Raw genomic sequence first — 18,324 nt, 5'->3', positions numbered from 1 at the left:
GGACTGGATGGAATCCTATATGGATTTGGGGAGGGAGACATCGAGGGCCTCAGACTTCGCTGCATTGATTTTAAAATTTGACCATGTAACAAAGTGATCTATTTCAGCCATAACAGCATGGATGGATATATGTGATTGAGTGATATATACTAGGACATCATCAGCAAATAGAGAGCACTTGTACTCGGTGCCTCCCACCTCAATCCGCCTAATATTGGGGTTATGGCGAATTGATGAGAGCAGGTGCTCCGTCACTAGGATGTATAAGAGAGGGGACAGAGGACATCCCTGCCTTGTCCCATTGGTGATTGTGAAAGGTGATGAAAATGTTCTGATGCACCCCCTGGGCCTTGGGACACCCGGAGCCGGACCCTTTTTGGTGGATGCTGGTGGTTGTAGTCTTCGTGGCGGCGACCCGGTTCCGTGGCTCAGGGTGGTCAAACCAGTGGCGGAACTATTTATGTGGTTTTGATGTTTAAATGTCCGACTACGCCACCCGTGGATTGCGGTCAGAGTGAACCGCCGCTGCAGGGCAGACCGCTGAGGCTGGTGTTGTGGGTGCAGCAGAGCGTAGCATAACTCCCCACGGGAGGAGTATAGCCTCAGGGCAGTGTATGCGGAGGATGGGGGTGATGGTGCAGGGCAGCAGCAGTAACGACACGGAGTCAGTGATGCAGTCCAGGGCCTTTACTCACAGTTCTTATTATCCAGACCACGTCTGCAGGTAACGGCTGCCCACGTCGTACTGTGCTCACCAGGTGAGGGGCTCAGACAACTCCCAGATAACTTTGGAGCGCTTCACAGGACCCCCTTTGTGTGTCCTTTGTCTGGCCTTTCTTACCAACCCTTCTGTCCGGCTGCCTCGGGCCTCCTCTTGGTAAACTTGGCGCCAGTTTCCCTGACCCTATGTGGTGCCTTCCTAGCGGGTGTAGCGAGGGGCTGCGCCACATAAAATGTCAGAGCCTCCGGTTTCTAGCTGAGGGTCGTTTCCTGCCTCCACTAGTTTCGGGGACCGGTCTCCCCCTTTGGCCTGACCCCTCCACGCAGGTGGATTCGGGCGTGCGGTGGCGACTCGCCCGTCCGCACCCCTGGGATCCCTTCATTCCTCGTTCCTGGAGCCTTCTCCGCTCCTCTTCCTTCCTTCTCCCTCTTCCAGGCCTGGGCCTCTGTTACTAGGCCCGCCTCCGGAGCAGAGCTCATGCAGAGCCCCTGCTCCCTGCCACTTCTGCTCAGACTTCTCTGCACTGAACTAAGATGGTGCCCACCTTTTATACTCCCTTCTCAATGCACCCAGGAACTGCTTCCTCCCTGCTCCTGCACTACAGGGTTCCCCTTCCTCAGTGTTCCCTCCCCCCACTCCAGCCAGGGACAGGGACTGTCGTACCCATCTCAGAGGCATATTGGTCGCCCTGCCCCACGGCATTGTGGTGTAATGCATGCAGGTGTCGGGTCCTGATCCACACTCCATCCTTACCTGAGAGTGAGATATCACACCTCTGGGTGAGGTGCAATACCTCTGTAGCAACCGAGCCCTCAGGGTGCTACAGTTCCATTTATCTTCAGCCTAGGTGACGTATTGTGATACAGGGCCGTGATTTTGGCTATAAAAGGGTCCCCTAGACCCCTACCCCAAGCTTTTTAAGAGAATCATATATGGCGTGCCAGGAGACTCTATGGAATGCTTTCTCAGCATCCAACGAGAGTATCTAATTACAAATTTTTAACTGCATCTAGCCCAGGAAATACTTTGTGCCTAGTAGCAGTGTCTGCTAGTCAGCGGATTATCCCGGCTGTTAAGCAAGCTACACCACCTGTAGTTTGGACACTTAATTTTTTCAAAGGAAATACTTCGGGACCACGGGATACTCAGTGAAGAGCATCAGGAGGCACCCCAAGGCATAGGGGCTGGGACTGGCAGTAGGATGCCTTGCGGTGGACAGCCGAGCTCGATCCTTATAAAAGCTTTTTAACTGCAGCAGCTTTAGTGGATGCTACTGGACCTGGAATTACGCGGCTGCTGGCATGAGACTTGCCCTCCAATAGATCCTTGTAAATGGATTTAAAGTGTATTCATTCAAATTAGAGAGACAATTTAAATTAAAAAGCTTAGAGCTGCCTCCACCACAGGGGGGCTCGCTCGACCCACCAGCGGACAGGCACCAGTATTGGGAGAGGGGGGCTGGCCGTCAGGGTTCACCGCGGCTCTGGCACAAACCCGGCGACACGGAGGTGGCACGGGCAGGAGCGGACTGAACGTGTCGGCTTCTCACTTTTTGGATTTTAGAAGGGCATGACATGCCTATATCTGTGTCTCCCCCTCCTTTTACTCCTCCACCTCTTTTCTTTTCGCATGACTATATGTACTTGTCACTTTTCCATGTGTTAGTTGTGTCCTCTGAGCAGTTTGTCAGCTTTTGGACACCTTTGAAGGTGTTTTCTATGTGTTTCTATGTGTTTTTGTTTGCCTGCCATTGGTTTTAACGGTGTTCGAAGGTGTTCGACGAACAGTTCGACGAACAGTTCGACGAACACACGGGTGTTCGACGAACCGAACCGAACTCGAACACTACGGGGGTGGCTCAACACTATTCTTTAGCCACACTTGATCCCCTGACTGCAAGTGCTTGGCACTGGCATGGAGGTCAAAGTTTTGCTTCTGTCTTTGTTGGGCCTTTTCAATTCTAGAGTCCACAATTCCTCTGGCATCTTCCAAGCGTCTCTGGTGCTCTTTAACCCAATCAGACTGTGGAAGGAGAGGCTCTGAGTCTGGTCCACAGATATCCAAAGCAATGTCAGCGGGCAAGTGTCCATGCCTCCCGAGCATCAGATAGTAAGGGGTGTATCCGGTGGAGCAGTGCGTAGTATTATTGTCGAGATACACCAGTTCCAGCAGAAGTCTTGGCCAGTCCGTTCGCTGGTGTGTGGGAACCGCCTTGAGCATGCTAACTAGGGTTTGGTTCATCTTCTCGCACAGACCATTTCCCGGCGGATGATAGGCTGTAGTTCTCAGCTTCTTGCAATTATATAGTGCACACAGCTCCTGAAACAACTGAGACTCATAGGCCGACCCTTGATCGGTGAGAATCTTTCTAGGGCTACCATAGAGTAAGATGAAGCTTTTCCACAAGGCAGTCGCGGAGGTCTTGGCGGTAAGGTCTCTCACGGGAACGGCCACCACAAACTTTGTGTAGTGGTCAATGACTGTCATAGCATACGTATACCCAGACCGACAAGGCTCCAGTTTGACATAGTCGATGGCTACCAGCTCCAAGGAGCCCTTGCTCCCGATGAGATGAAGAAGCGCACGCTGATTATGCCTTTTACCACTGGCCACAGCACAGGTGGGGCACTCTCGACACCAGGTCTCGATGTCAGCTCTCATGTTGATCCAATAGAACTGTCGCCTGATAGTGGCCTCCCAAAGTGACAAGATTGGTTATGATACATGTCCAGAACCATTTTAGTGTCCCTTCTGGGGACGACCGCTTGGAAAATTCTCTCATATGTTACTGGATTCAAGGTTCTTCTATGCAATAGGCCCTGTTGGAGCAAGAGCAGTTTTCTCTGACGTCAGAGATGTCCCAGCTCTGCATCAGCTCTCTTCCTTCGGATTCTTTCTGGCACCTGCCCACGGGAAAAGTAACCCAGTAGTTCTCAAATGACTCTGCTCTTGGCCTGGAGTTTCTTCCAGAGCTCCTTTTCAACGGGAGGCAGAAGATCGTCTGGCTGGGAAGCTCTAATAGTCCTAGGAATCTGCTGTCTGATCTGCAGGGCTTCCTGTCGGGCGAACCGGGTATAAAAAGTGGGCATCTCCACATATTCACACTGATCATCCGAGGATTTGAGTTCTGTCTGAGCAGGCAGCCTGGACAAGGCATCGGCATTAGCATTGTCCTTTCCGGCCCAGTATCTTATGCTAAAACTGAAGTTGGCCAATTCAGAGGCCCATCTCTGCTACAGAGCTCCCAGAAGAAAAAACCTGGGAGTCTGAACTGAAACGTAAATTGATGTGCATGCAAAATGTAAATGCATGTTCACATAAGGCCACTAGACAGAGAAAACCAAAAACAAGCAAAATACCCAAATAACTGGAAGTAAATGGGTAAATCGCACAGTGCAAAAATAATGATAAATAATAAAGGGTATTTAGTTAACATAATTTTGATCAAAATAATGTAAAAGCCATCCCACCAACGTCACGGTAACCCTTATGGGACAGTCCTAACTCTAATATTAAAACCTTACCATTTGTCAAGTGACATACGTATGGACAAGGGCAGAGAGACTGAACCCGTAGTAGAGACATGGACCTGAGAGGCAGAATGAACCTTTCAGACAAAGGGCGGCCACACCCTTAAATGCACTAAAGCACACTAAACTGCAAAGAAAAAACCTGGGAGTCTGAACTGAAACGTAAATTGATGTGCATGCAAAATGTAAATGCATGTTCACATAAGGCCACTAGACAGAGAAAAACCAAAAACAAGCAAAACACCCAAATAACTGGAAGTAAATGGGTAAATCGCACAGTGCAAAAATTATGATAAATAATAAAGAGCTCCCAGAAGGGCTGAATTCAGATGCGCCAACGGGTTGTTATCTATGTATACGGTGAAGGGTGACGCAGCCAGAAAGTCCTTAAATTTCTCAGTTACAGCCTAGACCAGGGCCAGGAATTCTAGCTTGAAGGAGCTATAGTTCTGATCATTTTGCTCAGGTTCTCTAAGTGAACGACTGGCATAGGCAATAGCCCTTTCTGTTCCGGCCTGCATCTGGGAAAGCACTGCTCCTAAGCCTTTTTTGCTGGCATTCGTGTATAGGTTAAAGGGTAAACTGTAATCTGGATACCCCAGCACCAGTGGCTCAGTCAGCTTCTCTTTCAGTAACTGGAATGCTGCTTCTCTGTCAGCAGTCCAATCCACCAGGAGTCTGGCCTTCTGGCAGCCTTTGGGCTTCCCCTTTAGGAGCTCTTGGAGATGACCCGCTATCTGGGCAAATTTTGGGATAAATCTCCGATAGTAACTGGCAAATCCCAGGAAACTTCACTTCCTTGACTATGGTTGAAGTAGACCAGTCTCTCACTGCAACTATTTTGTCTGGGTCCGGCTGGACTCCGGCAGCACTCACAATGTGGCCCAAATAGTTCACTTGAGGCTTCAGGAGGAAGTACTTGGAAGGTTTTATCTTCAACCCATGTTGGCCAGGGTCTGGAACACTTCCGCCAGATGTTGCAGATGTTCCTCATACGTCCTGGAGTACACTATTATATCGTCCAGGTATAGAAGATCTGTTTCAAAATTCCGGTGCCCAAGACACCTCTCCATCAGTCTCTGAAACGTCCCTGGGGACCAAACGGCATATAATTGAATTTGAAGAGGCCCATTGGTGTTGTAAAGGCAATTTTCTCTTTGTCTTTAGGGGCCATAGGAACTTGGTAGTAGCCGCTAGTCAGGTCTAAAGTGGAGAAGTAGGCCGCAGCCCCTAAAGCTGTGAGAGATTCCTCTATACGAGGCAAGGTATAGGCATCTTTATGAGTGATATTGTTGATTTTGCGATAGTCCATGTGATGCTCCCCCTGGGCCGTGGGGCACCCAGGACCGGACTTCAGGGCAATGCTGGGAGTAGTAGTGGCGACCCGGTCCCATGGCTCAGGATGGCCAGACCAATATTGTGGCAGTCTCTGTATCAGTATGATGCAATGTCCGACTACGCCACCCGTGGATTGCGGTCAATAAGAACCGCCGCTGCTGAGCAGACCTCTGAGGCTGATGTTGTGAGGGCAGCAGAGTGTAGTATAACTCCCCACGGGAGGAGTATAGCCTCAGGGTAGTGAGTGTGGATGATGGGAGTGATGGTGCACGAGCGCAGCAGGAACGACTCAGAGGCTTTGCAGTGCAGTTCAGGGTCTTTACTGATGATGATAAGGCAGACCCTCCCGGGAGTACTGACTAGCATAAGAGGCCTGGTCAGTCTGTGAGCAAACTGGAGTTCCCCTGGCCAGGTGGAGTTGTAGGCCTCCCCGTCTATCTTCACTCTTCCTGGCTACCTTGCTGTAAGCAAGTGGAAGTAGCCCACGTCCCTGAGTGTACCATGTGGTGCTCACCCATATGGCTGGTGACTTGGGGCCTTGTGATAGCCCCCGCTCCTCGATGGCGGTGCTGGTCCCTTGCTCGTGACTGAGCCTCCGGGCTTCTATGGCCAGAGGACCTGAAATCCCCTGCCGGCAGGTTTCTGCTGCTGGGTATATATAAGTCCCCACAGCCTCGGACTCCTGTGTCCGGTTCTTAGCGTCTTCTGCCAGGACGAACTCCGCTTAGCTCAAGTCCCTGGTCTTCAGCTCCTGCTCCTACAGAGCTCCTAGCTGTTACTTTCCCTGTGTCTGGAACTAACTCCAGGCTCTGACTCCCTAACCCCGCCCCAGATCCAGTTTATATAGGGCAGGTTCCTCCCCTATCTGGTCTGGGACAGGAGGTGTTGCATGTTTAAGGGCTCCTGACCAGGAAACCTCCCACTTGCTCTCAGACGTAATATTTCTATTACTGTGGCAACCAGACCCCAGGGGTGCCACATTCCCCCCTAGTGAATTTTAGTACTCTGGGACTAAACACATTTTTAAGAAAAACACAAATACAAGGGTATAAACAATAACAGGAAAAAGTAAATTTTGTCTTGATGGTCACGCCATTTCCGTAACCGGGTGTCCATATCACCCAAGGTGAAGTTTTTAAGCAGAGTAGGGGACATGTCCAAAGCAAACCCCAAACGTTGGCCCTGGGCGTGGCTGCAAGGCAAAGCTAACTACTTTGGACCACACGGGGCCACGCCAGACAGGTTTTTCTTCCGTGGCCATTTTCGCAAGAAGCACCAAGTGTAACTATCTACAATGTAGTTCCGGTTATTCAGCGTCCATAACCTGTCAGTCCAAATAAACCTGAAGGGTAACTAGAGAAACATAATTAATAAACAGGCAGCAAACATAAACTATTTTCAACATTTGTAGTTTACAGGTAAATTCACATTATAGTTTAAATTCTCCAGCGAGCGGGCATCTGTCCTCTAGTGCTCCTGGAGGACCTACGTAACCCACTATCTGATTCTGCACTACAGGGTGTAGGAGGTGTTGCGGGTAGGCCTGGCAGCTTTCTGCGTACTCTTTGGCTTACTAGGGGTACGACAGGCTCACTACTAGCAGAGGGTTGATTCTCCTGGGCTGCTGGTATGGATTCTTCTGCCTCCTTCCGACACTACCTGTTCTTCTGTAGGCCCTTGAGGGGCTGGCTGGAGAAAGGTGAGGACAGGTACCACGACCGCGTTGTTAATTTGAGTCCAGGACCGGGGAAAATCTCCGAGTACAGTACTGATCATTTCTTCCCTTTCCTCTGCGGGTTGAGGGTTCTCTTGATCTTCGTAAGGGCTTTGCAGCTGCTCGGGACACTTTTTCATGTGGTATCTGGAGACAATGGCTGTGGTCTCTCCTCCATCCTTACTGATTACACAGACTTTTGGATTATCATGACTTGAAGGCAGTACTGTGTACGGGTCCTTCTCCCACTGGTCGTCCAACTTGTGGAGCCGCCTTTTTCTCTTCAAGACCTGCTCTCCAGGTACCAGGGGAACAGCGGGAGCATGCTGGTTATAAGTCTTCTCTTGCCTTTCTCTTGCTTGAGACAGACTTCGCTCGACGCTCTCCTGTACTTTCCGATACTGCTGCTGCCGTTCTGTATCCCAGTCTGCCTCTGGCGAGGTGTTCTCAGGTGTCAGGACTCCCATATCCAGGTCAATAGGCAGCTTACCAGGTCTTGCTCTCATTAGGTAAGCCGGGGTACAGTTGGTGGAACCTACAGGGATGTGATTGTACAAGTCCACCAGATCAGGCAGTTTTTCAGGCCACAGACTGCGTTCTTCCAGGGGCAACGTTTTTAGCAAGCCTATCACCACCTGGTTCATTTTCTCACATAGTCCGTTGGTCTGAGGGTGATATGGCGTTGTTCTTATCTTCCTGCAGCCATACAGATTGCAGAACTCTTGGAAGACCTCCGCTTCGAAGGCTGGACCTTGGTCAGTGAACACTTGCTCCGGACACCCGTGTGGATGGCAGAAGTGCTGCTGGAAGGCTCTAGCTGCTGTTTGAGCCGTTAAGTCCTTGACAGGGACCACCACCAGGAACCGGGAGTAGTGATCTACGATGGTGAGGGCGTAGACGTACCCAGATTTGCTTGGAGCCAGTTTCACATGGTCCAGGGCTACCAGTTCCAGTGGCTGCCTGGTGATGATGGGCTGCACGGGAGTCTTCTGGCTGGCACGGTCCTTTCTTCTTAGGTTGCACGGGCCACAGTCTCTGCACCATCTCTCGATGGCTCCTCTCATGCTTACCCAGTAGAACCATCCACGCAACAAGAACTCCAGCTTCTTCCATCCGAAGTGTCCTGCTCCGTCGTGGTATGCCTCCAGAACCATAGCCGCGTCTCGTCTTGGGACCACTACCTGCCAGGTCAGCTCATATGTTCTAGAGTTGACCATTCTCCGGCACAGCTTCTCCTTGTAAAGAAACAGTTTACTTTTCTCCTTCCACAGTTGCTTGGTCTCCTCCGGAGCGTCTGGGTCAAGACGGGCATCAGCCTGTGTCAGCATTTCCTTCACCAGACGGACTGCGGGATCACTGTCTTGTGTCTCCGCCCAGCTGTAGTGGGGTAAGGGATTGAACGTAGCCGAGCGCCTGTCCCTTACACTGTGGGAATACAGGCTAATCCCATGATGGTGGAACGCAGGGAGTTCGACTTCTTCCAGTTCTTCTGGATCTTCCCCTACGTCCGGTAAGCTTGGCATTCTGGACAGGCCATCCGCGTTGGCATTTGAGCGTCCCGCCCGGTATTTGATGGTGAATTCATAGTTGGACAGGTGGGCCATCTATCTCTGCTCCAGGGCACCAAGTTTTGCAGTGTCCAGGTGTGTCAACGGGTTGTTATCCGTGTACACGGTGAACTTGGAAGAGGCAAGGTAATGCTTGAAACGTTCGATCACTGCCCACACCACTGCCAGGAACTCTAGCTTGAATGAGCTATAATTTTCAAGGTTCCTCTCTGTGGGCCGAAATTTTTGGCTGGCGTAAGCGATTACCCATTCTTTCCCCTGCTGGATCTGGGACAGTACGGCTCCTAGCCCGATGTTGCTCGCGTCCGTGTGGAGGATAAAGGGCTGGCCGTAGTCAGGGTATGCCAGGATTTCATCCCCCGTGAGGGCCATCTTCAGCTGGCGGAAGGACTCCTCTTCCAGCTTTTCCCACCTGAAGGGCGGCTTCTGGTTTTTGGCCTTCCTGGATTGACCTATCAGGAGGTCCTGCATAGGAGCTGCCATTTTGGTGAAATCAGGAATGAATCTTCGGTAGTAGCCTACCAACCCGAGGAACTGCCGCACTTCCTTTATGCTGGAGGGTCTTGGCCAGTCTTTAATCACGGTGATCTTATCGGGGTCGGGAGCCACTCCGTCAGCACTCACCACGTGTCCCAGGTACTGTACCTTTGGTTTCAGCAGGTGACACTTGGAGGGTTTCACCTTTAGGCCGTAGCTTGCCAGGGCGTCAAACACTTCTGCCAGGTGTTTCAGATGGTCCTCGTATGTTTTGGAATAAACGATGACATCGTCCAGGTATAACAGGACCGTCTCGAAATTCCGGTGTCCCAGACAGCATTCCATCAACCGCTGGAAGGTTTCTGGTGCGTTGCAGAGCCCGAACGTCATACAGTTGAATTCACTGAGACCCATCGGGGTGGTGAATGCAGTCTTCTCCTTGTCTGCCTCTGCTACAGGAACCTGCCAGTACCTGCTAGTAAGATCCAAAGTGGAGAAGAAGTTAGCAGATTTTAATGCAGCTAAAGATTCTTCTATTCTAGGTAACGGGTACGCATCTTTGTGTGTGATACGGTTGACCTTTCTGTAGTCTACACACATTCTCATTGTGTTGTCCTTCTTTTTCACTAGAACTAGTGGAGCTACCCAGGGGCTACAGCTGTCCCTGATTAGCCCAGCCTCCTTCATGTCCCACAACATCCCCTTTGCATGCTGATAGTGTGCAGGGGGTACAGGTCGGTATCTTTCCTTTATGGGTGGATGGTCTCCTGTGGGGATGTGATGTTCTACCCCCTTTACTCGCCTGAAGTCTAGCGGGTATTTACTAAAGACTCTTTCGTACTCCTGAACCACCCGGTAGACTCCCTGCTTTTGGTGTGAGGGAGTGGAGTCAGTACCCAAATGCAGTTGCTGACACCAGTCCTCCATTTGTTTCTTAGAGCCGTTACCTTCCTCTGATTGAGATGGAGGCAAGGGTTCCACGGCACTTACAGAATTTTGGTTTATGGTGAACAATTTGGCTAGCGTGGCATACCGGGGCAGGTATACTTCTCTCTCCCCCGATATTTATGATGCGGACAGGTACCCTCCCATGGCGTACATCGACCACCCCCGTGCTGTCAAAATGGTGGGCCTACTGTCTGAGTAAACGGGTTCCACCATTGCTTGGTAGTCTCTACCTCTTAGACCAATAGCTGCCCGGCACTAGATCATCATCTCACTTTTCGGGGGCATGGCAATAGGAAACGGGTCACACCTTCTCAGGCTACCAATCTCACCACCAGATAGTTCCACTTGTTGCTGTTTCATCAGTGCCCGGATCTCTTTTTGGAGAACACGCTGCTGGCTGGAACTGGCATTCTTGGCAACCTGCTATAAAATGAGAATTATCTCTGCAAGACAATTTTCAATCACGTTAGTTCCCAAGGTTATTTTAGGGTGACTCTCATGACGGTCAATGTGCACAATGATCAGTCCTTGTGCCGCCAGTTCGACTTTACCGATTTTAATGGTCACTTCTTTGAATCCCACCTGCGGCACGGGCTGACCATTGCTGGCGATGATACTCAGGTTGTCATCTGGGTAGCGGGTTATGTCCGAGTCATTCCAGTACCGCTTAAAGAGCACATAAGGGATGGTAGTTACCTGTGACCCGGTGTCTAGTAGGGCACTCATTGGAATGCCATCCAGTAAACAGTCAAGACTGGACGTCCCCCTACATACTTATCACGCCAGTTTGAGGGGCCTGCTGATCTTATGCCTGGGGGTTGGCCCTCTGCCCCAGGTTGTGCCCGTTTAAATGACAGTACCTTGCCATATGTCCGGCGGCAGATGGGTTGTCCGTCCTCGTTGTATCTGTCGCTGGGTCTTCCTCTGGATGTTGGGATCCTCCTCTGTCGGCGCCACGGGACGTCCTCCGGTCCGGACGCCAACTGGATCTTTCCTGGAGGAGAGACCTGTAAAGACTGCACAGTTCTGGTTAGCGCGGCTACGCTTTTAGTCAGCTCTTGGACCTGATAGTGCAGGTCTGTAGCTGGGTTGTTGTCCAAAGCCTGCGCACCAGCTCCTACAGACTCTGTAGACAAGGGCGCCGCCTCGAGATGATAGGTAATAGCAGGGCGCCGGTGGGTTACAGCGCTACCCGGTGCCGGTTCTCGGAGCACCCGGATGGCCCTGTCTTGGAACTTTGCAAAGTCTAAGCCAGGGTTCTGCAAGGCCATTGCACGTAACTGGGTTCGGTGGGCGTTGGACAGCAGACCCTCAATGAATTGCTCAGTTAACAGTTCATCTGCATTCCGCACACTGTCAGGGTCTGCCTGTTTAATGGCTCCCAGGGCCTCTTGCAAACTCAAAGCATAGTATCTTATACTGTCTTGGGCCCGCTGCTTGCACCCATAAAATCTCATTTTGATCTCGGCTGAGGTGCGGGTATCAAAAGTGTCCTTCAGACGCGCCAATCCACCAGGAGTCTGACCTTCTGGCAGCCTTTGGGCTTCCCCTTTAGGTGCTCTTGGAGATGACCCGCTATCTGGGCAAATTTTGGGATAAATCTCCGATAGTAACTGGCAAATCCCAGGAAACTTCACTTCCTTGACTATGGTTGAAGTAGACCAGTCTCTCACTGCAACTATTTTGTCTGGGTCCGGCTGGACTCCGGCAGCACTCACAATGTGGCACAAATAGTTCACTTCAGGAGGAAGTACTTGGAAGGTTTTATCTTCAACCCATGTTGGTCAGGGTCTGGAACACTTCCGCCAGATGTTGCAGATGTTCCTCATACGTCCTGGAGTACACTATTATATCGTCCAGGTATAGAAGATCTGATTCAAAATTCCGGTGTCCAAGACACCTCTCCATCAGTCTCTGAAACGTCCCTGGGGACCAAACGGCATATAATTGAACTTGAAGAGGCCCATTGGTGTTGTAAAGGCAATTTTCTCTTTGTCTTTTAGGGGCCATAGGAACTTGGTAGTAGCCGCTAGTCAGGTCTAAAGTGGAGAAGTAGGCCGCAGCCCCTAAAGCTGTGAGAGATTCTTCTATACGAGGCAAGGGATAGGCATCTTTATGAGTGATATTGTTGATTTTGCGATAGTCCATGTGACGCGCCCCCTGGGCCGTGGGGCACCCAGGACCGGACTTCAGGGCAATGCTGGGAGTAGTAGTGGCGACCCGGTCCCATGGCTCAGGGTGGCCAGACCAATATTGTGGCAGTCTCTGTATCAGTATGATGCAATGTCTGACTACGCCACCCGTGGATTGCGGTCAATAAGAACCGCCGCTGCTGAGAAGACCTCGGAGGCTGATGTTGTGAGGGCAGCAGAGTGTAGTATAAGTCCCCACAGGAGGAGTATAGCCTCAGGGTAGTGAGTGTGGATGATGGGAGTGATGGTGCACGAGCGCAGCAGGAACGACTCAGAGGCTTTGCAGTGCAGTTCAGGGTCTTTACTGATGATGATAAGGCAGACCCTCCCGGGAGTACTGACTAGCATAAGAGGCCTGGTCAGTCTGTGAGCAAACTGGAGTTCCCCTGGCCAGGTGGAGTTGTAGGCCTCCCCGTCTATCTGCACTCTTCCTGGCTACCTTGCTGTAAGCGAGTGGAAGTAGCCCACGTCCCTGAGTGTACCGTGCGGTGCTCACCCGTATGGCTGGTGACTTGGGGCCTTGTGATAGCCCCCGCTCCTCGATGGTGGTGCTGGTCCCTTGCTCGTGACTGAGCCTCCGGGCTTCTATGGCCAGAGGACCTGAAATCCCCTGCCGGCAGGTTTCTGCTGCTGGGTATATATAAGTCCCCACAGCCTCGGACTCCTGTGTCCGGTTCTTAGCGTCTTCTGCCAGGACGAACTCCGCTTAGCTCAAGTCCCTAGTCTTCAGCTCCTGCTCCTACAGAGCTCCTAGCTGTTACTTTCCCTGTGTCTGGAACTAACTCCAGGCTCTGACTCCCTAACCCCGCCCCAGATCCAGTTTATATAGGGCAGGTTCCTCCCCTATCTGGTCTGGGACAGGAGGTGTTGCATGTTTAAGGGCTCCTGACCAGGAAACCTCCCACTTGCTCTCAGACGTAATATTTATATTACTGTGGCAACCAGACCCCTGGGGTGCCACACATGCAGAACTGTATGGTTCCATCTTTCTTCTTCATTAGAACAAGCGTGGCGGCAGACGGACTGTGGCTATCCCTGATCACATTTGCTGTCTTCATGTCCTGAACCATTTTCTTACCTGGCTAGTACATGGCAGGGGGTACCGGCCTGTACCTTTCCTTGATGGGGAGATGGTCGTCTGTCGGGATTGTATGCAGGATTAGACAGGTCTGCCCGTAGTCCATGGGGTGGTGGCTGAAGGCTTGTTGGTGCTGTTTGGATACCTCTACTACTGTCACGGGTGTGTCTGAGGTGACAGACAGTCGCCCTGCAATTGGTTGCAGGAGATCTCTAGGTTTGCCATTACAAAAATCTTCTTAGAGGCTCGCTGTCTCTAGGACCCAGCGGCTACCTCCCTCTGGCTAATTAGCTCCCTGGCCTGGGTGTGTAACTACCTGCTGTGTCTGAGAAGGAGGTGCCGGCGATATTCATTACTACTTGTGTGGCTTTAGCAAGAGCAGTACTTAGTCCTCTCTGGAGCTTGAGGCCATGTGTGCATTTGTCTGGAGTTGTCTAAAGCTAAGCAATTCCCCCCTGTTTGTCTACCCTTGTTGTCTATAGAGATTAGTGGAGATAGACTAGTGCTCATCTCCTCCCGTCCCTAGCCTTAGCCATATGCCAGGGAAAGTCAGGGCGAGGCACATGTGCAGTGATTGATGAACAGCCAATATAGGGACGGTAGTTGAGACAGGGTGACACTAGACCAGACTAGGAGGTCTCTCCTTCCCCCTTTCCCTAAAGTCTGGGCTTCCTTTCCCTTTTCCCTAAGTCTTTCCCACACCTGGCGTGACATTATCGCCGGCCGAGCACGTTTTGAAAAGGAAAAAAAAAAAATTAACATTTTGGTTTTCTTTTCTCTTTGTGCTTTTGGGTGTGGACCTTTTTTTTTCCCTTTCTCCCTTGGTATGGGTTCAGTTGCAGAGCTCGCAGAGCAGTTCCACTGTCTGTCTCTGGATGTGAATGACTTCCACTGTGAGGTTTAGCAGCATCAGCGGTTACAGGTCGCCGATGTGGAGGTCTCTGCAGGTAGGCTGGTCCAGCCTGAACCCAAGGTTGCCCTCCTGGACAGGTTTTCAGGAGGTAGGGAGAGGTTTTTTGTATTTAAGGAAGCATGCAAATTGTACTTTAAACTTTGTCCTTAATGAGGAGCAACTGGTTGGTATTGTGATCTCTCTATTGCAGGGAGATCCTCAGTCATGGGCGTTTTTGTTACCGCAGGACTCGGCTTGACTCCAGTCTGTGAAGGGCTTTTTCGGGACTATGGCTCTCATCTATGATGACCCTGACGGAGTCGCCTTGGCTGAGTCTAGGCTACGTCGCCTTCAGCAGGGTAATCGGTCAGTGGAAACGTACAGTTCGGAATTCCGTAGATGGGCAACGGATTTCAAATGGAATGACTCAGCTGTTAGAAGTCAATTTTGTGAGGGGCTTACTGAAAGGTTGAAAGATGCTTTGGCAGTATATGAAACCCCTCAGTCCTTGGAGGCTGCCATGTCTTTGGCCATACGTCTTGATAGACGCATTCGGGATAGACGGGTGAGACCACTTTCTCCGGGGCCTTCTTGTCAAGGTGGTGCACCACAAGGTGGGGAGCAGTCAGGGGGTGAACCAGTACTGGGGGAAGTGGAAGAACCCATGCAGTTAGAGGGTGTCTCTGCATCACACTTCTCCCCAGAGATTCGCAAGAAAAAAGGCGTATGTTTTTTTATGGGAAAAAGAGACATTTTGTTGGGACCTGTCCTTCAATTCCTAAACAAAAGGAGACTCGATTAGCTCTTCGTAGTCTAGAGTTAGATAAACAAGGGGTGCATTTGTGGCCAAACTGCAGTTCCTGCTTTGTCCTGACAGCAGAGGTGGTGCTAGAGAGTACAATTTCTGTTTGTTAACAGTGGAGCCGGAGTCAGCATGGTGGATGCTGAGTTTGTGAAAACTCATGGTCTTGTTTGCTGTACTTTAGATAAACCTATTTCCATTTTCGCCACTTGCACAGAAAGCATTTACTCAGATTGTACATACTGTAAAACTGAGGGTGGGGTCAGTTCATTGTGAAATAATCCCTTGCTATGTCCTGGAAAATCTTCCCACACCGATTATCTTGGGCATCCCTTGGCTTGTTAAACGTAATCCGTTGGTGGATTGGCAAACCGGGGAGATTATTGAATGGGGAGATTACTGCCATGAGAACTGTTTAGATATTTCCTTTGCTACTGTCTCTATGGAAATATTACCTGCCTTTCTGTCTGGTTTTGAGGACGTTTTTTTCTGAGAGAGGGTGTCAGGATTTGCCTCCTAATCATGCTTATGACTGTCCTATTAACCTGACCCCCTCTAAACTACTATTGCTACTACTACTAGTTCTAAACTACTGAAGTCCAGACTGTATAATCTTTCTGGCCCTGAGAGACAAGCCATGAAGGATTTCATTGCGGAAAGTCTGGAGAAGGGACATATAAGACCCTCATCTTCGCCCATGACGGCAGGGTTCTTCTTTGTGAAGAAAAAAGATGGCTGTCTACATCCTTGTTTAGATTTCCGGGAATTAAATCAAATTACCATCGGTGATCCATACTCTCTTCCTCTGATTCCTGATTTGTTCAGCCAGGTTGTTGGAGCTAAGGTATTCTCTAAGTTGGATTTAAGGGGAGCCTACAACCTGGTTAGAAACAGAGAAGGGGACAAATGGAAAACAGCGTTCAGTTTCCCAGAAGGACATTTCGAGAGTCTGGTTATGCCTTTTGGTTTGATCAATGCACCTGCGGTAGTCCAGCATTTCATAAATGACATTTTCCATCATTTGGCAGGAAGGTTTGTGGTGGTCTATCTGGATGATATTTTGGTTTACTCACCTGATTTTGAGACTGATCGGAGGCACGTTAAGCAGGTGCTCCAGATATTAAAGGATAAAAAACTTTATGCCAAACTAGAAAAATGTGTTTTCGCAGTTCAGAAGGTGCAGTTTTTGGGGTACTTGTTGTCATCTTCGGGTTTTCAGATGGATCCGGAGAAGATCCGTGCAGTCCTTGACTGGGAATGTCCCGAGAACCTGAAGGCTCTACAACGTTTTCTGGGCTTGAGTAATTTTTACCGGAAATTCATCCAAAATTACTCTGTTATTGTGAAACCCCTTGCTGACATGACTAAGAAGGGGTCTGATTTTTCCAAATGGTTGGATGCTTCCCTCTAGGCTTTTTCTTCCTTAAAGAATCATTTTGCCACTGCACCTATACTTAGTCAACCCAATGTTTCTCAACCCTTTAAGGTGGAGGTTGATGTGTCGGAAGGGTTGGGGCTGTGTTGTCTCAGGGTTCGTCCCCTGGTAAATGACGTCCATGCGCCTTCTTTTCTAAAAAATTGTCTTCGGCTGAGAGAAATTATGACATGGGTAATAGGAAACTTTTGGTGATCAAATTGGCATTCCAGGAATGGCAACATTGGTTGGAGGGGGCTGTCCATCCTATTACTGTTATTACTGACCATAAGAACCTGTCATATCTCCAGTCAGCTAAACGTCTCAACCATAAGCAAGTCAGATAGTCCCTGTTTTTTACTAGGTTCAATTTTGTTGTCACTTTTCATCCAGGGGTCAAAAATGTCAAGGCTGATGCTTTGTCCCGAAGTTCCCTGGTGGTGGTTACCATGAGAACCTTGCCCTGATATTACAGAAGGGGGTAGTCATTTTGGTACTTTATCCTGAACTGGAGGGTGAGGTGTTGGAGGCACAAGGGGACGCCCCTGCCTCCTGCCCTTCATGAAAGTTATTTGTACCATCTAATCTGCGCCGCAAAGTAATTAAGGAACATCATAACTCTGTGCTTGCTGGGCATCCAGGTGGTAAGGCAACCGCGGACCTCCTCTCTTGTCGTTTTTGGTGGCCGAGGTTGCATCGGGGTGTAATTGAACACGTAGCTGCTTGTAGTATTTGCACGCATTCTAAGGTTTCGCATACCCATCCTTCTGGTACTCTTCTTCCGCTACCTATCCCTAGTAGGCCATGGACACACTTGTCCATGGATTTTATTACTGACCTACCAATTTCTGCAGGCAAAACAGTGGTTTTGGTGGTAGTAGATAGGTTTAGTAAAATGGTTCATTTTGTCACATTGCCTGCACTTCCAAATGCCAAGACACTTGCTCAGGTGTTCATAAATGAGATTGTGAAGCTTAACGGGGTTCCCTCCGATGTGGTGTCAGATGTGTCAGATCGGGGGACCCAGTTTGTTTCCAAGTTCTGGAAGGCATTCTGTTCTCAACTGGGGGTGCAGCTGTCCTTTTCCCCTGCCTTCCACCCTCAGTCGAATGGACAGACCGAGCGGGTCAATCAGAATTTGGAGACCTACCTCAGGTGTTTCGTTTACGAAAATCAGGAGGATTGGGCATCCTACCTACCGCTGGCAGAATTTGCCATTAATAATCATCGTCAATAATCCACTGGCAGGTCACTGTTCTTTGGTGCATATGGTTATCACCCACAGTTTGGTACCTTTAGTGGGGGAGGAGCTTCAGGAGTTCCTGAGGAGAAACAGTTTGCTTCGTCGTTCTCCACGGTATGGCAGGGTGTACTGAGTAATTTAAAGATCATGGGAGACAAGTATAAACGTATGGCTGACAGAAAACGCTTGCCAGGTCCGGACCTGAATGTGAATGACTTTGTGTGGTTGTCTACCAGGAATACAAGATTGAATGTTCCTTCTTGGAAGCTGGGATCTAGGTTTATTGGTTCCTATAAAATAACTGCCGTCATTAACCCAGCAGTGTTTCGTATTGAACTTCCTCAGGCCCTTAAAGTCCACAATGTGTTCCATAGGTCCTTACTTAAAAAGTATGTGGAACCTTTTGA

Source organism: Phyllobates terribilis, unplaced genomic scaffold (genome assembly GCF_046119375.1).
Source record: "Phyllobates terribilis strain yellow unplaced genomic scaffold, ASM4611937v1 Scaffold_9__5_contigs__length_417890890, whole genome shotgun sequence".
In the NCBI taxonomy this organism is placed as follows: Eukaryota; Metazoa; Chordata; class Amphibia; order Anura; family Dendrobatidae; genus Phyllobates; species Phyllobates terribilis.
Note: the sequence above shows the minus strand (reverse complement) of the source record.